The sequence below is a fragment of the Micropterus dolomieu genome, linkage group LG02 (assembly GCF_021292245.1).
Source record: "Micropterus dolomieu isolate WLL.071019.BEF.003 ecotype Adirondacks linkage group LG02, ASM2129224v1, whole genome shotgun sequence".
Lineage (NCBI taxonomy): Eukaryota > Metazoa > Chordata > Actinopteri > Centrarchiformes > Centrarchidae > Micropterus > Micropterus dolomieu.
Window position 1 is genome coordinate 31140841 of NC_060151.1, and position 5718 is coordinate 31146558.

Genomic DNA, 5718 nt, shown 5'->3' on the forward strand with positions numbered 1-5718 from the left:
TCCAAGAAAAGTGAGAAAATTGGCAACTTTCTTAAAGATTTAGAGTTGTACGATGCCTGGATTGATAAAGATGACACTTTCTTTTCAGCTCTTCATCAGGTTTGTTTCCAGAAAAGATTATTTTTTGTCTTCAAGAACGATATTGGGCCGAATAGTGGTCTGCACACCTGGCACCAAGCTTCTTTCTGACCACTCTCCTGTTAGTGTGACTGTCTCTCCGCCTGCAGACACTGGAGATTGAACCCTACTCTACTAAGTAAGCATCTCTTTGTGGTGTATGTTGTGTCAGAATGGCAGCAATTCATCGCTGAAAATAGAACTCCAGATATAAGTCCTTCTACATTGTTGGAATCTGCCAAAGCATTTATACGTGGGGCTATTATATCTTCTACGTCAGCACAGAGGACAGTCAATTTAAGAAATCCCGCAGCAGCTCTTTGGGAAAACAGCTGGATGCAGCTCGCGCAGCCTTAAACCAGCTCTTAACCAAGTAAAACGCAAAGTGCACACTGAGGGCCAAAACAGTCAACTTTTTGAGAAGCAACAGTGACTAGCCATGCCAAAGGAAACAAATACCTCTTCTACTGTGTGCAAAGAAAGTTCAACCCCAGTCACTGCAACAGTGCAAAGAAGTGCATCTCTCCTCTCTTGTACCAAGCAAACGTCGTGACAGGTGCTTTATGCAAGAGCAAAGTACTATCGGCGCTAAAGGTGGCAAATTCGCATTTTTGTTTTAACAGGTAATTGTTGAGTGTTGCATAATCTGCTGGGTAGAGCTGCATCCACCGATCTGAAGGAACGCCTGAGCACATATAGTCCTGCTTTAAAAATTATCAACACGAAACACAAGAGTCGTCTGTTCGTGTTCCTTTGTGCCTGTTAAAATGTGCGCAGCAGTGTTGGTGAAGGGAGCTCTGACTGACAGATTAAAGTAGTCCAGGAGAGAAAAATAAAAGCACGTATAACCTTCCGTAAATCCGACGGAGCTGAAAGAAGCAGCATTCTTCACTTGAGCATCAAAACAGACGTTATGCTAAGAGTTCAAGATATTTCAGTCTGAGCCAGCGGACGACAGCCCACACAACGGAAACAATAGAATTACAGCAGCAATCTGGTGGGTTTGGTGTGTGCAAACTCTTTCTGGATGTTGCTGTTCATTTATTCTCCACTGACGACAGGAAAGGGGTTCAGTAACATTAGAGGCCACACAGCTGTGTTCGTGCAGGTCCCTGTGGTCCAAATGTATTGCAATGTAAGATAGTCTCAAGTGTGTTTGTGTGTGTGAGGGGAGGTGAACAGACTCCCCCTGGGAGGACGACAGCTTTCCATCCCTGATTAGGAGAAGGTTTATATTTAGGGTCAATTTGGGGGATGGGTGAAGGTTGGCACTTCAGATTAAAGACACATTTAGAGAAGAGTAGACAGCCCAGACCTCCACCAAGGCCAATAGTCCAGTCTTCTGTGATATGCAAATCCAGCCTGTTCTCTACCCCAGGGCGTCAGATGCCTACGCTTTGTCACGTCCGTCGGCGCATGGTACCAACGCACATGGCGCTCTGTAGCGTCATTGTTCAACGCTAAAAGTAGGCCTAGTATAAATAACAGATAAGTCAGAGTAAGGAGGTGGACAGGTGGGTCAGGAACTGGAGGGGTGGTGTTTGATTCTCAAGTCAAAATTAATTCTTTTTAGGGATGTCACAACCCAAACCATGATCTTTTCCTACACTGAACCAAACGGCAACGCTCACCACTAGTTTTTAGTTTGAAAGTCTAATCAGATGTTGCATTTTTATTCTTGCTCACTTGACCGTGGAGACCTACACGTGCAATAACGACGCTAAAGGTACCCGGGTGTTAATAAGCGACACAGAGGTGACAAAGCGTCATGTACATGTGACAAGCTGGGATGAGAACGGGTTGACAAATCTGCAAGCCAGCCACCATATATGTCTGGATGTTTCCTAAACTATTAGAATTACAGAACGTTAAAATGTGGTTGTGCACAGCTGAAGCTTCATCATCTCAGCTGTGCATCTATAATGTACTTTGCATATGTCGGAAATCCAGAATTGCAGATTAATCTGGAAATAATACGATTCGCAAATTAGCTTCCTGGGATATGATAACTTTTAGGGATAGGTGACAACAAACGGTGTGATACCAATACTTTTTGTTACAATCTTAACAATAATAATATTCAATACAATTTCTTAAATGGGTACAGGATTTTTCAAAATAATGGAAAGCTTTAGAAAAAATTACATTTAAAGGCAAATCACATCACACAAACGGGGCCCAGCAAACAGACCAACCTCAAATTTCAACCCCACCATCAGCTGCACGGCAACAGTACCTGAAGCTCTCCGATTTGATGTTTCATACAGCAATGCTTTCTGGGACTCGTAGTTCTGAAGTTGTCGTTTTTTTCGGTGAGGCAGTTTAGGAAAGCCCATTTCCATTAAAAGTTTGGTGTGACAGAAACAAAAGTGTGTCGACCTTTTTAAGGACATATTGACTTAAGACTTGCCATCCGCTAACAGACAGGTATCTGGACACTGCTGCAGCAGGACATTTGAACACCTGATATCTGAGTGAAGCAGCAGATGAAGGAGTTTAAACTGAGGGCAAATCAAGGCGCTGCTGACATGGCTGAGCCTGAGCCAACACACTGACTGTATATATGTGAGAGACGTGTGTGATGAGCAAGGGCGTTACTTTGTGTTGAAAGGAGGTGGGGACACAAGGGCTCAGACGAAAAGACCTTTTTATACGATCTTCAGCGTGCGCGATTGCATTAAATGTAATGCAAGGTCAGGTGGATAATTACAAATTATGGAGGGGGTAAGGAAAAATATTACAGAGGCGACAATATGAAAATACTCAGCATAAAACGCACAACAGCGTCGACCGCACAAGTAAACGTCACACATCACAACCACACCTGCAACACCGTGTCATTAAATCCACGCTAAAACCACCTCTACTGTACAGAAAACACCGGTGCATGCAAGTCAGCCCAGAGGAAACAACAGGTCTATTGGACATCACTGGCCTAAGATAGAAACAACATAAACAGTAATGTTAACAATGTTAGCTAAATATAATAACCTTGCCTTTAGATAGAAGTTAAACTACCTTGTAATTTCAATGCTGCTTATTTTGTTTTACGTTAGAGAAACAGGATGTCACAAACCCGGCGTGTCACGTTCACAGGGAGAGAAAGAAAAACATGGACAAGAAGAAACTGTGTCCAGAATTTGTTAAAGTTACTGATCGGTGCGTTTTTGGTTCATTTTAGAATCAGAAGTTTTTTTTTGTTTATCTTAAGTTATTATTTTTGGACAATTTGAATTTGCTATATTTGCATTGCATGTTTTTTTTTGTCTAAATAAACATTTCTCAAAACATTTTCACTTGTTAACAGTCACTGATCACACCGATACCTGGAGTTTTGAGGTGAGAAATCAGCTGTTTAGATTTCAAATATTGACAGTTTTACGAAAAGTGATGGCGGAACAAAAATGTGCTTGAAAGTTTTCGGAGTTGAGGAGCTCCGCAAGGGGCGGCGGGAGAAGACTGTGCCAACCCGGCCGGCCAGCTGTCCACTCCCACCATCACACGCACCGCTGCAGCATTACATTACATTTATTCATTTATCTGATGCTTTTATCCAAAGCGACTTACAATTGCTATACATGTCAGAGGTCGCACACCTCTGGAGCAACTAGGGGTTAAGTGTCTTGCTCAGGGTCACAGTGGGGGATTGAACTCTCACACCAAAGGCATGTGTCTTATCCACTGCACCATCACCACCCCAACATAACAAGGAGCTGGATGGAGCAGGGCCAAACCGAGGCGAGGCGAGTTGAGCTGGTACTGGTGATGGAAAAACATTTCTTGGTGCAGGCTATTTTTCAGAACATTTTAACAAATTATGCTTTAAAAAAGCGATGGGGACAAAATCAGCCATTTAAAAAACAAAGGTCGGGGACATGCCTCCCCAGCGCTTATGACACCAATGGTGATGAGATGAAAGATGTGTGTGATATAAATATAATAGCAAGAGCTTTATATTTAGCACCAAACTGTTAATCAGAATCAGAAGGAGCTTTATTGCAAAGTAGTGTTTTACACATACGAGGAATTTGCTGTGGTGATGAGGTGCTACACGTAGACAAACATACAGTCAACATAAATAAATGTAGAAATATATAAATATGGAAGAACAACGTTGCAGATATATACGTGTGCATTATTATGTCTGTGCCGTGCAGAAGTAACGCAACAGAAGAGAATATTGTGTACATATAAATATATAAACTGACAACATAAAAATATACAACAAGAAAGATCAACAATCAACAACAAATATGTGCGATGTGCCAGGTCTGTGCTCGACACGAGATGAAACAGTATTTACATGTGCAGAGACATTTACAAGGGGGGACTGTCAGTGGGGGACCCGGGCCTTGTTAATGAGGCTGCAGACGGAAAGAAACTGTTTTCAGAGACATGTTTTCCCAGCTTCACGTGCTGCTTCCTGTCCGTCAGGAAGTCTGTGATCCACTGCAGGTGTTAAAAGCAGAGCTGAAATCCACAAATAGGATCCTGGCGTAGATTCCTGGGGAGTCCAGGTGCTGGAGGATGTAGTGAAGGGCCATGTTTACTGCATCATCTACAGACCTGTTGGTTCTGTAGGTGAACTGCAGGGGGTCCAGGAGTGGGTCTGTGATGGATTTTAGGTGGGACAAGTGGTCCTTGGTTTCTTGGGGATAGTGATGATGGTGGAGGCTTTGAAGCAGGCTGGCACATGGCATGTCTCCAGTGAGGTGTTAAAAATGTCTGTGAACAGCTGATCAGCACAGTGCTTCAGGGTGGATGGGGAGACAGAGTCCGGCCCAGCTCCTTTGCGAGGTTTCTGCCTCCTGAAAAGACCGTTGACTTCCCTCTCTGTGATGGAGAGAGGAGGGGAGGGGCTGGAGCTGGCCAGCTCTGAGGAAGGAGGGGAAGAAGTGGTGGACTGAGACTGAAGCGGAGCGGAGCAGTCACGTGGGATGGTGTCCAATTGACTCTCAAAGCGGCAGTAGAACTGGTTCAGCTCATTTGCCAGGTGAGAATCGTTTATGGAGTGGAGGACTTTGGGTTTATAGTTTGTGATCTGTCTGAACCCCCTCCAGACAGAAGTGGTGTAGTTTGCAGAGAACTGGTTCTTTAGTCTCTCTGAGTACAGTCGTTTAGCTTCTCGCACCTCCCTGCTAAACCTGTAGTTTAACGCCCTGCACACGGCCCTGTCACCAGTCCTAAATGCCTCCTCCCTTTCCAACCTCAGCTGTCTGAGCTTAGCTGTGAACCAGGGTTCCCCTTCGAGGGAACTCCAACTGCGTCGGTTACGACACTATGGGAACGCCTCTAGGCGAAGCAGGTCTGAACACTCCAATCCTATTGGCTTGTTGCTAGAACGGTAAGGTGTGACGGAATAACCGGAGGAGTATAAAGCACACCTGTACACACTCATCATTAGCTTTTTTCTATTCAGCAGGCGCTCTGTATGTTGTTTGAAGAAAGCTCCAGTCCTACGAGCAGTATGTCTTACCTGAAGAAGAAGTCTACCAGCATGTCCGGCAACCAGATGTACAGAAGGTGTGTTTTTTTCTTGCCCTCGGTACATCACGGATGGAGATTCTCATGAGATGTGTGTCTCATGTTTGGGGATGGAGC

The 5718-nt window shown here is 44.2% G+C and overlaps 1 protein-coding gene across 1 annotated transcript in view; it reads right to left on the reverse strand.

Annotated features, from left to right (window-relative positions):
• The window catches only part of LOC123967436 (MBT domain-containing protein 1-like), a 28286-nt gene that overhangs the window by 10725 nt on the left and 11843 nt on the right, over positions 1-5718 (reverse strand). The window lies entirely within an intron of this gene.